Source organism: Podarcis bocagei (assembly GCF_964188305.1).
Source record: "Podarcis bocagei genome assembly, chromosome: 4".
NCBI lineage: Eukaryota > Metazoa > Chordata > Lepidosauria > Squamata > Lacertidae > Podarcis > Podarcis bocagei.
The window spans coordinates 24,546,535-24,561,922 of NC_138128.1; the positions used below are offsets into that span (position 1 = coordinate 24,546,535).

General features: G+C 43.9%; 2 long non-coding RNA genes across 2 annotated transcripts in view; one reads left to right on the top strand and one right to left on the bottom strand.

Moving 5' to 3' along the window:
• LOC308585238 overlaps positions 1-15,388 on the top strand; it is a 382,477-nt gene that overhangs the window by 248,069 nt on the left and 119,020 nt on the right. The gene's annotated exons all lie outside the window — the stretch shown is intronic.
• Positions 491-4,799, bottom strand: LOC308585220. The gene is made up of 3 exons (XR_014007165.1): positions 3,914-4,799; positions 2,410-2,555; positions 491-852 (listed from the first exon to the last, which is right to left on the bottom strand). It is a non-coding gene; the product is annotated as an uncharacterized lncRNA (long non-coding RNA).

The window sequence follows — 15,388 nt, forward strand, 5'->3', positions numbered from 1 at the left end:
AGCGGTTGAGTCCTGCTGGCCACATGACCCAGAAAGCTGTCTGTGGACATAGGCCGGCTCCCTCAGCCTGAAAGTGAGATGAGGAGTGCAACCCCAGAGTCACCTTTTTTTTTTTTTTTACCTTTTTACATGACCAGGAGAGGGCAGAACACGATTTACAGCTTACTCCTAATTGCATTTACCCCAAAGTGCATCACGTTTGATTTCCATGGAACTTACTCTGGAAAGGTGCTCGCTCTCTCCTAACACAAGAATTCATGGGCATCCAATGTTGGAAGATTCTGGAGAAAAGAAAGTACATCTTCACACACCACATAGTTAAAACTGTGGCGCTTGTTCCCACAGGAGCCACTGAGGGCCACCAAGCTTGGATGGCTTTAAAAGAGGATTAGACAAATTCATTGAGAATAAGGCTATCAATAGCTACTAGGCATGATGGATATGTTCTGCCTCCACTGGATAGCAATTTTTGGGAATCACAGGTGGGCTGTTGTGCTCAGGTTCTGCTTGCAAAGGACTCTGCTGAACAATATAAGACAACATAATGGCCAATAACAATGGCAATAAACACTATTTATAGACTAATGCAAATAACCAGAAATTACAACCAAAGTCTCTAAATCTTCTTCACCAGTCGCGGTAGAATAACTCAAAAGTTCAATATATACATAATCTGTCACCAAATATCACCGGAACAGAGTTTCCGGATAACCAATCTGTTTTGTTCCATGCTTCATCAGCCAATCTTGATCAATTCTTCATCAGCCAGACTTGTAAGAATTAATATGAGAAGAATGCAGTTCAATTTCTTAACAAGCTGAAATTGCAATATACATGCGATGAAACCTGCGTCTGTATGAAATAAAATGCATAATACAATATGTACAACTAAAATACATACCCAATCTTACATGTAAGCAAATAATACTCTGGATCAGTGTTCATATGATGCACAGGACTCTGTCTGGCTCTTGTTGCATTCTTACTGGCCACCATTTAAAGTAGTAGAGGGTAATTGATCTGAGAATAGTCATACTTCAGCCACACGTGACCCTCCCTATTTCCAGCTTTGAAACGTTGACGGATCAGCCCAGATAGCTGTTGGCTAGAGTGTGGTGCTGATAACACCAAGGTTGCAGGTTCGATCCCTGTATAGGACAGCTGAATATTCCCTACATTGCAGGAAGTTGGGTTAGATGATCGTCAGCGTCCCTTCCAACTCTACGATTCTACAATATGTCTTTCTTGCAACTACTTGTAGCAGAGGCAGAATTCAAATCTTAATATAGCCATCTTTTACCCTGCAACAGAGAAGTTTTGATTCAGTCCCCAGATTAGAGAGAGATATATATTAGAGTGCTAAGTGCCCATCAATGTCCCTTGAAGGCCTTGTGGACTCAGTCTATATAAATAGACTAAAGAGAACTAAGCTCCGTAAAAGCTCATCCTCAGTTCATGGGTACTGTAATAAATACCGGGGAAAGTTTTAACTTTTTAGTGATGCTTCTAGGCAATGGTCTGTGTGATGGTGGATTTGCACTGTGTGTGTGTGTGTGTTCTTTCCTTTCCCTTTTTGTCTGAAGAACTCTGTGTTGTTTCAAAACCAGCAAGAAAATTACATCATCCAAGTGAGAGATCCAACTAAAAACTTTCCTTTTTTCTTTTTTTCTTTTCAGGAGTTAATTAAATCACCCCATGTTATTGGAGGCTGTGCCATAGGCAACATGGCAATGCATGCATGCAATATATCAATATATATTAATAGAAAATATGTGTATCTTGTTCTTACATGGGGTTTCCAGTGATCAAGTCCACATCTATGTAGCCCATCAGATGCTCCTCACTGAGATCCTGCACTGGACCCGTCATTGGAACTTTTGTGAAGCTTCGGCCTGGGTTTTATTTAGGAAGGAACTGTCAAGTTTGTTTCTCTCAGTTTCTCATTTTTCCCCCAATCTTAAATTAACTTCTTCACATTTCTTCAGCAATTTGCCATTTTTAAAAGAATCCTCACAAAAATTCACCAGCATTTTAGTGCAAATGCCTTCCAATAAACACGTTTGTACACAATTTTGCAAGCAATTTCCCCATAATATAATGTGTTTCATATGTTAGTTTCACTAATATATAAATTTCTATGTACATTCACCTCCTAATATATGCCTTTTTGTAAACATTGCTTGGTCAGAAAACCATAGCACAAATTTTGGAGAAGTACAAATTTCAAAAGGGGGCTTTCAGAAAGTGCAAGTTTTATAGATTTGCCTTCAGATACTAACAGAACTGAATTTCTCCCCCATGCCTAGTGTTACTGAAGGATTCCTTCTATGGAAGCTAGAAGCCTACCTCTAAGTCAGTGCTAGGGAACCTCAGACCAGGGCCAAATCAAATGTAGACCAACAGACATACCTGGCTCCTGGGATTCTGCCAAGGTCCCAGCTCCAAGCCACTTCCTCTCGACCAAGGCTATACACTAAACCAGTCCAGCTTTGCATTCTCCTTGAGTGCTTTTGACTGACTAGAATGTACCTTTGACCTGTGCTAAAGCCTCTTGCCTGGATGGAGAGACACAAATATGGAGAGGTGTCTGTTTGGAATGTAGCCTACTATACAAAGATTAAGGATTGTATCCATTGCTCCACACACAGCCTGCTTTTACCACTGGCCCCACTACTCACTGGCATGCCGTCCCTGGAATGTTGCCCAACAGAGAATGCAGCCCTTGAATTGAGAACGTTTTCCCATCCCTCCTTTAAGCAGTGGCTATGATAACCCACAGTGTTCCTCAAAGTCTAACATGTGGCAGATGGTGACTACAACTTGCAACCAACTTAACTTTGCCTAAATAAAACAAATTGTAAAGTGGGTGTAACTTCTGAACAGTTTCCCCCTGCACTGTAAATGTCATTCTCCTTGGCATTCTTGAACCTTCCAAGTAGGTTAAAGGAAGCCATTTCTTGTTGGTTTTAAAACCTGCTTATCTATATGGTCTAGATAAAGTCTGCACGTCATTGTAAGTTGCAGTTTTGAGCACTTGAAGTTAACAGGAAGTTTAATGCTGCTAGATAAACATATGTTTAAAGCAAACGCTAAGTTGTACAGCTCAGCATTTATTTTCAAAGGAGGAAAATTCATTCATTTTTCCCTGAAAAGAAACGGAAGCACTCAATCTAATATCAGATGAAAATGTCAAATGTGGTTTCCTCACTTCATTTTGTTAAATGAATTCTAACACTGGGATAGGGATGGAACAATCTGTAGATTTCTGTTCGCTCCCTTTTTCATTTTTCCAATCTTAAGTTCTCTAGACTTCTACAGCAATTTGCAAATATATATTTAAAACCCTCAAGAAAAATCATAAAATTCCTCCTAATAAGCACATTTTTGTATGCAGTATTGACTAAAGCACACATTTTTGCAAGCAGTTCCCCTGTTATAATGCATTTTGCATGTTATCTACATGAATACTTTGTATTCATTTTTAATGCACATTCCCCCTAATATATGCATTTTTGTAAACACTGGTTGGAGAATGACACCCCAAAATTCACAGACGTGTGAATTTCTAAGGATGGCTGCGTTTTGATTCTCATATTGTTTTGCAAAATGCAAATTTAATAAATTCTCTTTCAAATATGAAGTGAATCAAATTTATCTCCCCTGGGGAACCTGCGGCCCTCCAGATATTGCTAGATTCAAACTCCCATCAGGCCCAGCTGACATGACTAATGGTTAGAGATGACAGCAGTTGCATGAAGTTGACTACTTCATACGAGAGCCAGCGTGGTGTAGTGGTTAAGAGCGGTGGACTCGTAATCTGGGGAACCGGGTTTGTGTCTCCGCTCCTCCACATGCAGCTGCTGGGTGACCTTGGGCCAGTCATACTTCTTTGAAGTCTCTCAGCCCCACTCACCTCACAGAGTGTTTGTTGTGGGGGAGGAAGGGAAAGGAGAATGTTAGCCGCTTTGAGACTCCTTCAGGTAGTGATAAAGCGGGATATCAAATCCAAACTCCTCCTCCTCCTCTTCTTCTTCTTCTTCTTCTTCTTCTTCTTCTTCTTCTTCTTCTTCTTCTTCTCCTCCTCCTCCTCCTCCTCCTCCTCCTCCTCCTCCTCCTCTTTAAATGCCATCTAGGTTGGTGGCCTGCCCTGCCTCCTGTGGGAGTAAGTTCCACAGTCTAACTGTGCACAGAATGAAGAATTACTTTGTTTTATCTGTCCTGAATCTCCCAACATGCGGCTCCATTGGATGTCCATGCGTTCTTGCATTGTGAGAGAAGGAAAAAGACTTGTCCACTTCCTCCATGCCACGCATAATCTTATAAACTTCTATCTTGTTCCCTCTCAGTTGCCTTTTCTCACTGTGGTGTGTTCTTGCCATGAGCTGTGACCAATGGAAGTCTTCATGGGCTGTTCTTTCCCTGTGGCTGATAAGAGACTGAGACATCTGCTCTTTCCCTGTGGCTGATAAGAGACTGAGACATCTAAGTACTGTGCAACAGAGCTGGCCTTGAAAATCATTTATCAGTGGTGGACAAGCAGGCAGAGGATTGAGTGTGAATGTTACTTTTGTACAGTAGGCTTGTTTCTTCAAACTCAAGCCTCACACTCTATCCCCCATCCAGACAAGTAAGAAGGGGTTATCATAGTTCCGGGATACATTCCTCCCAGGCAGAAACACCCAAGGAAGGTGCAAAGCTGGAATGGTGAGGCTTGAGAGAGTGTGTGGCTTGGGAAGAGCACTGAGGGGTTATATTTAGGCCACATTCATATCATACATACACAGAACTTTGATACTGCTTTAAAGTCCTGGCTTTGCAGACACACACAAATTCTTGTGTGCGCCACTCCTTGGTGTGTGGAGTACCTCAGGGTGCGATACTCTCCCCAATGCTTTTCAACATCTTTATGCGCCCCCTCGCCCAACTTGTTTGGAGTTTTGGGCTGGGTTGCCATCAGTATGCCAATGACACCCAACTCTATCTGTTGATGGATGGCCATCCTGACTCGGCCCCAGACACACTGACCAGATGTTTGGAAGCTGTGGCTGGATGGTTACGTGGGAGCCGGTTGAAGCTAAATCCTTCAAAGACAGAGGTCCTGTGGCTAGGACAGGACGATATGGGATTGGGGGGGCAACTCCCATCTCTTGCGGGGGCGCAATTAGTGCCAGCACCGTCCGTTAAGAGTTTGGGTGTAATCTTCGACACCTCCCTTTCCATGGAGGCGCAGATTGCAGCTATAACAAAGGCGGCATTTTTCCATCTCCGCCAAGCTAAGCAGTTGGCTCCTTACCTCTCTCACCCTGACCTAGCCACTATGATCCACGCGACGGTCACCTCCAGACTGGATTATTGTAACTCGCTCTACGTGGGGCTGCCCTTGAGACTGACCCAGAAACTCCAGCGGGTGCAGAATGCTGCAGCGAGACTCCGTATGAGGTCTTCGCTGTGAGATCACATTCACCCGGTGCTACACCAGCTGCACTGGCTCCCGGTGGAGTACAGGATCAGGTTTAAGGTGCTGGTTTTAACCTTTAAAGCTCTATACGGCCTAGGACCCTCGTACCTACGGGACCGCCTCTCCTGGTATGCCCCACAGAGAAACTTACGGTCTTCAAATAAAAACATCTTGAAGGTCCCAGGCCACAGAGAAGTTAGGCTGGCCTCAACTAGAGCCAGGGCTTTTTCGGCTATGGCTCCGATCTGGTGGAACACTCTGTCACAAGAGACCAGGGCCCTGCGGGACTTGACATCTTTCCGCAGGGCCTGCAAGACAGAGCTGTTCCACCAGGCCTTTGGCCAGGGCACAGCCTGACTCCCTCCCTCGGCAATCTTCGCGGAGCTCTGGCCCAATGGTTGCCAGTGGCCTGAATTAATTAATTTTATAATGAATGATTTTAGAGTGTTGTTTATGCTATACTTTTATATTGTTTTATTGTTGTTAGCCACCCTGAGCCCGGCTTCGGCTGGGGAGGGCGGGATATAAATAAAATTTATTATTATTATTATTATTGGAACTGGCAATTTGTTATGGGGGCTGAGAGTTATTAGGAGACCCCAGTCCCCCCACTCCCCAAGCTAGAATTCCCAGAATTCCCAGGGTGTGTGTGGATGGATTGTTAAACAACTCTAGGAATTGAGAGGGGAATAGGGGTCTCCTAACAACTCTCTGCACCCTTAACAAACTACAGTTCCCATAATCCTCGGGGCAAAGCCCTGCCTGTTTAAAATGGTACAGTGGTGCCCCGCAAGACGAATGCCTCGCAAGACGAAAAACTCGCTAGATAAAAGGGTTTTGCGGTTTTTGAGCTGCTTCGCAAGACGAAGGATTCGAACAGCCGACCTTCTGATCGGCAAATCCTAGGCTCTGTGGTTTAACCCACAGCACCACCCGTGTCCACATCTCCACCTTACATGTTGCCATTAATTTTTTTTCTTGGTAATTCACTGGACAAACATAGCTTCCTCCCCACCCGTACACATTCACGAACCTCACTGAGGGGCAGACAACCTACAGCTCGAGGGTTTCATGCCTAACTTTATGCGGGGGGGGGGGGGGGAGATGTCATGAGAAAAAAAACATGGAGGGGAAGCAAAAATGGGTGGAGATGTGAAAGAAAGCCGGAGGGGACAGGCTTCTGTCAAGTGTTCAGTACAGCCTTCTGGAAAGAACACTCTTTTCCAACCCTTTCAGCCTTCCAGGTAGGGAAGAAGAGGAAAGAGAAAGAAAAAATGGCAAAGACAGGTGGTCCTGGTTCCATTCATTGCTGGCTCTAGCTCCACCCACACAGGCTCCCCCACAAAAAACCCTCCCCAAATTAACCACCCAAAGGGCAAGATGGTAAGCAAGTGGTTTGTAGTCCCGTCCATAAACACAGTCGGTGCATAATTCTTCTGCGACAGCATTACGTGGCCAGTTCTCTCTCTGAGCCTGTGTGCGCGTTCCAAATGTTAAGCCTATTCAATGATGTGTGAATCACTGAATATAGAATAAGGCTGTGACCAGATGGTGGGTGGGTGGCTCTGCTTGTTCTCAAAACGTCAGGAGCCAATTTGCAACAGGATCTTATGAGGCATTGTGTGGATATTGCAACTGAAAGCACTGAGCAAGGGCTGTCAATAACATCAGTAACCACTGATGGGTCACCGGCTTGCCTTGGAGAAATCTAGAGTTGCCAGTAAATAGCATCACACGGGCAACAGGCCTTCAGATTCACGGAAGACATATTGGGCAGTTGTATAATCTTACAAATGTACACAACCAGCAGCATGTAAATTGGAGGGCCCATCCAGAAGAATCTGGATTATGTTACCTATTTGTGCATATGTAAAGCAACAGCTAAAGGGACATGGGTGGCGCTGTGGTCTAAACCACAGAGCCTAGGGCTTGCCGATCGGAAGGTCGGCAATTCAAATCCCTACAACGGGGTGTGCGCCCGTTGTTCGGTCCCAGCTTCTGCCCACCTAGCAGTTCAAAAACACATCAAGTACAAGTAGTTAAATAGGTACCAGTCCAGCGGGAAGGTAAACAGTGTTTCTGTGTGCTGCTCTGGTTCACCAGAAGTAGCTTAGTCATGCTGGCCACATGACCCAGAAGCTGTCTGTGGACAAATGCTGGATACCTCAGCCTATAGAGCGAGATGAGTGTGCAACTCCAGAGTCGTCCGCGACTGGACCTAATGGTCAGGGGTACCTTTACCTTTACATAAAGCAACAGCTAAAGCTGTTGGTGTGTGATGGGAAAATAAGCTGTTGTTTTTCCATTTCTATTTTGCTTATCATTTGTTTATATTGCACTTGTTAATTTATTTTTCCAAGGAATTCAGTAGAAAGCCCAAACAGTTTTCTGCTGCTTAAAACTTTGGTGTCTTCCATCCAAATGGGATCAAAACTGCAGGCATTCTATTCCTTAGAACAGGGGTGCCCAAACTTTTTTCAGATTTGATGAAGTGTTGAGCTTTTTTTAGGATTGAAGTTGCTGAGCTTTTGAAGTTGCTCCTCATTTTATAGGCAGTTTAAGATGTATGAAGATTCCACAACCTTCAGTGGGAAATTCAGTAGTGTTTTCCTGCTCATTGCTTATGTGTGTTTGGCACTGTATTTACAGGCATTCTAATACAGTACACAAACAAACAAAGAGCAAGTCTTTGCTTCCTGTAACTTTGCTTCTTCCATCCTAATAGCACAAAATATTCAAATATGCAGGATATCAGACAGGCCAGATTTCAGATTTACAGGACAAATGTTCCCCATTATATAGGAAATTAAAAGAATTGCATAGGCATAGCCAAACAGCTATCAACATTAAATAGAATTTTCCTGTCTGTCAATTTCACTGCTCTACCACTTTCTCCCAGTGACCTGTGTGTGAACTGTATATACTGGTAGGTCTGTTTTCTTAAGGCAATGTCTCCAATGCAGAGCAGTTACAAGAGAATCATTTTCATTTTGCTTCCTTTTACTAAAATATATATTTTAAAAATCCCATTCATTTTTATTATTAAAACAAATGGAGGAATCAAGCCTCATTTGTTTATTTTTTTAAAAAGCATGAATGTACACCCCTTAGCATGCGGGTTAACAAAAAGAACAGATTTTTGAAAGCAGGCTACTATTCACAGTAGTTTAATATGTTATTTACGATGTACAGGGACCCATATGAATTTCGCCTTCCTTGGGCTACAGTTTTTGCATAGTAATAGGAGAAAACCTTTCCCTCCAGAATCTGTGTGAAGGGCACCCATCGTCAGCATTCATCATGGGAGGGAGGAATTGTGTGTAAACACCCCTAAGTTACGGTAGTGTCTGAGCTCCACCAGCATGGCAAGTATAAAATGTTGACTTCTATAGATAGCATTTTTACCTCCTTAAAGAAATAGGTCAGGTCAGCAGCAGCAGCCCTTGAGTTAAATGACATAATTGATAGCCTTGCCGAGTGACTGATTCACTTGTCTGAAAAGAAGGGGTTTCAAATCAATACTGCTCAGAAGCTTCCCGATTCCTTCTATTTTAGCATCCACACCTTCTAAACTGGAACTTGCAAATATTCCTGTTCTTGAGGCAAGTTGGTTGGTTGTAATAACATAGCAGCCAACACATCAGTGTACCATCACTTTATTTGATTTTTATTTATTTTTTTACTCTCGAAGTAGCTCAGTACAATACTAGTGACTTGGTGGAGTCAGTGCAGTTCTACTGTCACTAAAAAGTTACAAGATGCTATCAGCATGCCTTATACAAAAACTGCATGCAACCAACACAGTGCTTTATACAAAAAAAGGACAATCTTGTTTTTTTTCTTTTATTCATGAGAGTTATGCACAGTTAGTTGTTGTTTCCCCCAAACGACTACTAGTTTCAATCCACAACAGAACCTGAGGAGCTTAAATATCAAGTAACACTGTCTCTGTAGGCAAATCAAACCAAATGGCACTGTTATCCACAAATAAATCTTGAGTTACTCAACAATATTACAGAATGGTAGAAAAATAAAACATTTTCACATATGCACTTGAAACACACTATAAAGTCCAAATTTGCAAAACATTTAGCACATAAATCACACTTCCCCCCCCCTTCCTTCATATTTGTTTGAAATGGTGATGCTGATTTTAAAAAAAAAACACCCCAGACATTATATTTCTTAACAGATACAGTCTGAGAAGCTAAATGGTCACTGGTGATTAAAAACATACAGGCAGCGTTCCTATGAACCGGCTATGCCTGTGTACCAATCCCAAAGAAAACCATTTAAATGTGAAACCCCACAGTTTCTGGGTTATGGTGCGGAAGTTAAATCTGAATATAACAAAGGTAAGAGCAAGCCACTGTGCTGCAGGTTTATGGCATTTTTGTGTCTTCCACACACCTTTTGTTTGGACAGCTAAATTGTGCTCTTTATTTATGCATGGGAAACTCACCTCCCCCCCAATGCTTTTACACATGAGGCAGCATGCTCTGGAGAATTGAGCAACTCTGTTTTCCAGTTTTATTGCTGCCTAACTGAACATCCCTGGGCAATTGAACTTCACTTTGGCTTCCTATCTCTACAGTAGACAAGATGATGCCATCTGACTTAAAGGGACACGGATGTGTAACCTGTTTTGTGAACGCAAAGGGAGTCATATTGCTACAGCTCTTTTCCATATCTCCGAGGCTAAGGCAAACAAATGAGGTTTCATATACTTTGCTCACTGAGGAGTAAAAATGCCTGGATGCCAAGATACTGGAAAGCAGAATGTAGTCTGAGGAGGGGAGGCTATTGCTCTGCTATAAAGCTCCACTCAAGGCACTAATCTGAGAACAGACAATGTCTGAATTCAATTGCTTTTATTGGAAAACATGCAGTCCATGCAGTTCCTTCAGTGTCTGAAGTGCTTTACAATGATAACCTCTCTTTGTCCTTACCACAAGCCTGTGGGGTGGAATAGTAGGAGAAGGGAGGTTTCAGGCCACCCAGTGACTGGAGAGGGATTTGAATTCGGGTCTCATTCAGATTCAACAGTCTGCACATCGCACTATGGTCAGGCAGGGCAAAACACACTTCTCTATTTCCATTGGCATGGCTAACTATAATGCCAAGCTAAATATGACTAGGATGTAATAAATCTCCTATGGAATCCTGCAGAATCTCAAAAGGGTAACAACATTCACTCCACACACACACATACAAAACAACCCACAGTTTTAATTAGTGCAGGTACACATGTAATGTGGGGAGGTAAGAAGCCTTCTTCTCTCCACCATTTTTGTGGGTTTTCTGGAAAATTTTGAATTTTTGCATTAGATTTTTTTTCATCCTCTACAGCAGGGGTGGCCAACTCTGAAGAGACTGCAATCTACTCACAGAGTTAAAAACTGCCCCCCACTTTTGGGGGGTTCAGGTCAAAGTTGTTAAGCTTTTTTAGGGAGGAGGAAAGCCCCATTTTTGGGGGGGGGTAAGAGATAAAATGTTGAGCATTTTTTAGGGGAGCCAAAGAGCCAAAGTTGTTGAGCTTCTTTGGGGGGAGCCAGTGATCTACTAGTGATCTACCAGACATCCACTGATCTACTGATAGATCACGATCTACCTGTTGGACGTGCCTGCTCTAGAGCAAGGGTCGGGAACCTCTGGCCATGGGCTTAAGGCCTACAAGCCCTTTTGCCTGCAAGACCATTTCAGCCAAGCCACCCCCACCTGCCCTATACCTGATGTCATATAGGAAGCCAGGTGTGGGGCAGGGAAAAAACTTGGCTCAACCAAAATCCAAAAGGGTGTTTTCAGGCACTACCGATCAGTCTATCTGCCATGTCTGCAAAGCGCATTTCACTGCTGATGTCAGGTGATTGACAGGTACGTGGCTCCACCCACCTGCCAAACCTGGCCCGTGAGGTACAGAGGAGATAATTATCAGGCCCATTGTGCTAAAAACGTTCTTAACCCCTACCCTAAAGAATTATCTAATTTAGCATGCTTTTGCATTTGGTAAATAAAGCTTAAAAGTTCAAATCTGCTCAGTCTGTCGAATATTAATCTGTAGTTGACATTCATCTAAATGAACGTATGAAACAGGGCTCTTTTTTACCATGGAAAAATAAAGAGACTGCTCATCACCCAAGAACAAACCCCCACCATTAAGGGGGTACGTCAGCACCAACATTAAACCACAGGTAAGACTGAACAGGTTGCCTGTTCAACCAGGATGCTTAACTGGCTACAAATCTTCCAGGCAACGTTAAGAAATTGTGGTTCCTTACAAGAGCACTGCTCCTTAGCTAGTCCTCAAAATCTACTGAAACAATATTCTCCCCACCTGAAAGAAATATTGCAGGTTAATCTAAGGGCCAACCTTCACGTGACAGGTGTTGGTTTTTCCTGTCAAGCTGTGCAGCGTTCCCTAATCAAGATTTCTTTTGCGCTTTGTGGACAATATTCAAAGAGTTAAAATAAATCTGTGGGCAATATTCAAAGAGTTAAAATAAATCTGTGAAATTAACCACCTTTGATGTTGTGGTGTTCCTGCCGTAGCAAAGAGTGAGGCTTTTCCATATTCATGGAATAAATCCAAATGCTCGTTTCATCTACCAGTTGAAAACCAAGCACAATCTGCAAACACTGAGGCTCTCACCCTGTACTTTCTGTCTGGCTTTGCATTCCAACTAATTACATTTTAAATGCAAAAAAGGCACATGAGTTTCAGACTGTTGAACTTTCTCAAGTAATCACCAGTTCATCCTCAGTACTTGAATTTCTCATAAATGTATAAATTTGTTTCTCATATTCTCCAAGCGGCATGGAAGCATGGCAAGTGGTCCACGGGGCTCTGTGGGACACTTTTATATAAGCCACAATTGTCCACTTCTCCCTTTCAGAATATTTACCCCTCTTGACTTCTAAGGGTTGACTCGAGTATTTTCTATTTTGGAAACGATGCACAACAGAAAAGGTGCTTCTGAAAGACAGTCTTGCAAAATCAAGGCTTTCAGTCAGAGGTATATATCTACCCCAAAAACTTTCCCTGAAGAAGAGTTTGGATTTGGATTTGATATCCCACTTTATCAGTACCCTAAGGAGTCTCAAAGCGAAATTCTCAAAGGGAAATTCTCCTTTCCCTTCCTCCCCCACAACAAACACTCTGTGAGGTGAGTTAGGCTGAGAGACTTCAGAGAAGTGTGACTAGCTGCATGTGGAGGAGCAGGGAAGTGAACCCTGTTCACCAGATTATGAGACTACCACTCTTAACCACTACACCACACTGGTTTGGGAACTGTCGTTTGGTTAGCTGAGAAGTTGCAGTTGGAGATCCCAACTCCGCTTCACAAAACTGAAGTTCTCAGGGTTCCCTTCAGGGAGGCAATGATGATTCAGTGAGCATAGACCTTCCTCATGCATTCAAGAAGGGAGGTAAACATCAAGGCGGTGAAGGGCAGGCATGCTCTAGTCTCACCCCAAATGTCCCCTTATGGGCTGGGTACACCTGCTGCCTTGCCCACAACATTCCTATGCTGAGCAGGAATGACTGGAGGGTGCTCCTCAGCTGAGCATCCTTAGAAGCTGTTTGAAGCTGGGAACGTTGATAATGCAGGGAGGTGTCTCCAGCCAAATGCACAATAGACCGCCCTTTCGGATTTTGCTATTCAATGCAGAAATGTTGGGCTGGGGAAGGCAGGGAAGGCACAAAGTGGGTAAACACACGATTGTCCTCTCCTCCAACACACTTCATGCTTACCCGCACATGGTCTTCTGAACGCACAGACAGAGCTTAAGTCTGTGGTGCAGTTAAGTCCTCAAAAACCAGGAAAATAAAAATGCTCCTTTCCTCATGTGGCCAGTCTTGCAAGCATTGGGGCAAGTTGGAGTCCAACACTGCCTGCAGAATCATAGGTTCCTTACCTATGATTCTGCAGGCAGCGTTGGACTCCAGCTTGTCCCAATGAACATAACCAAGGTGTAGGGATGATGGGGCTAGGAGTCCAGCAACATCTGCAGGGCCACAGATCCCTCCCTTGCTCTAAAGGATGTTTTGGGGTGAATAGAAAGAGGAGGTCTCCATTGCATACCTTTAGGTAGAGGTTAGGGAAGAAGAAGAAGAAGAAGAAGAAGAAGAAGAAGAAGAAGAAGAAGAAGAAGAAGAAGAAGAAGAAGAAGAAGAAGCAGAAGCAGCAGCAGCAGCAGCAGCATTCATCAAGGCTGATGTCAAGCTTCAGCAACATTGGCCATGTACTGAGCCTCACAGCCCAGCAGAGGCCCCACAGCCTCCAGATCTTGCCACTTCCTTTCACCGCAGTAGCTTCCTGTTTGCCTGCTCTGTGCAGTGGAGGCTGCCCCACCAGGATCACTCTACATTCAGCCAGCTCCCATCTGCTTACATCATTACCTGCAGCATATCTAGGGGGTAGCATTGGCTGCCTCCGCCTCCTTAGTCTGTGTTGCCTTACTTGGAAGAACTCCGCAAGGGAAATGGGGCAAAACCTGGAACTAGCTGGCTCTCCCTCTGCCTATCATTGGCTGTGGCGCTATCCACTGTTTGCTCTAGTGCCACCTACTGTTGGCCTCCCTGCTGTCCACCCTACCAGTCCCCAGTGGGCACCAACCTCCACTGCCTCTGAGTGAATAAGCAGCAACAGCAGATTAGGGGGAAGGAGCAGTGGCTGCTGCTTCCTGCTGGTCAGCAGCATTCACTGGGAAAAGGCAAGCAAATGCTGGGTGACTGCAACTGACGGTAAGCTCATGTTAGGCATGACAACCAGATAGCTCAGTCGGTAGAGTGTGGGATTCTTAATTTCAGGGTTGTGGGTTTGAGCCCCACATTAGGCCAAAATATACCTGCATTGCATTGCAGGGGACAGGATGACCCTCTTGGTTCCTTCCAGTTCTCCAATTCTATGACCTTTCAAAGCAGTAATAACAGATAGGATTAATAACTAACATGAGATATAGGTACTTTACACATCATTTGATACCCCAGAAGAACCATTTGTGGTTGAGGTACCAGAGCCCCACATTGGTTGCATCTCCCCACAGCTGCCCACTTCACTTTGTGGCCTTGAGGGAGTCTCTGTCCCTCAACCCAAATAACCTTGAAAGACAGTTGGGGAGAGAAGCGAGGTCAGGATCATAAAGCACTTCGTTATGTCAGAAAGAACTGCAGGAGGAATAAATAATCAAAATAAAATATTGGGCATCTGATTGCCTGGGCATCTAATAAAGTATCACTGGCACCTGGATCCTGAAATTGTTTTATGACAGAGATAATGTTACATGGGAGAACATGAAGTCTTAATTCTGACCTTCTTTGTAGCATCTCCCAGTAGGATCTTAGGATCTGCCTGACTGGTGCTCAGAAGGGATGTTGATTTGTTTTTTTAATGACCTCCATGGTTTCAGAAGCTCTTTCTGAAACTCAGTGGGATTTCAGAAACCAACTTCTAATATGACACAGGTGAGAGGGGCTATTGAAAAAAGAAGGTTAAAAAAGCCCTCCTGTGTATGCAGATATTTCTAGACAAGTGTGGCATATTGTATTTCCAGAGACCTGTATCTTGACCTTCAGAATAGGCCATGCCATCAAGATGCAGTTGATCCTCTGGGGTTGTAGCTCTTCAGGACAGCAGCCCCAACTGAGAGACCATCAAGTTCAGCATGAGGCTGCTGGGCATGATGATTTCCCAGGATGTACCTACACAGATGGTGGCATTGGTCTTGATAGCTTAAATTTGATAGGGGGACCCAGATTCCTCTTTGTCACCCAAAACAGATGATTGGTGCTTTTAGAGGATGGCAAGCTTGGTGTTGGCTTCAACAATCCTGCAAGTATCCATGCAGGTCTTGTGACTCATGAAGGACTTGGCCTAAAAGAGGATCCACAAAGGGAAACCTGCTTCCACATGAGAGTCTCTCTTGCTAGAT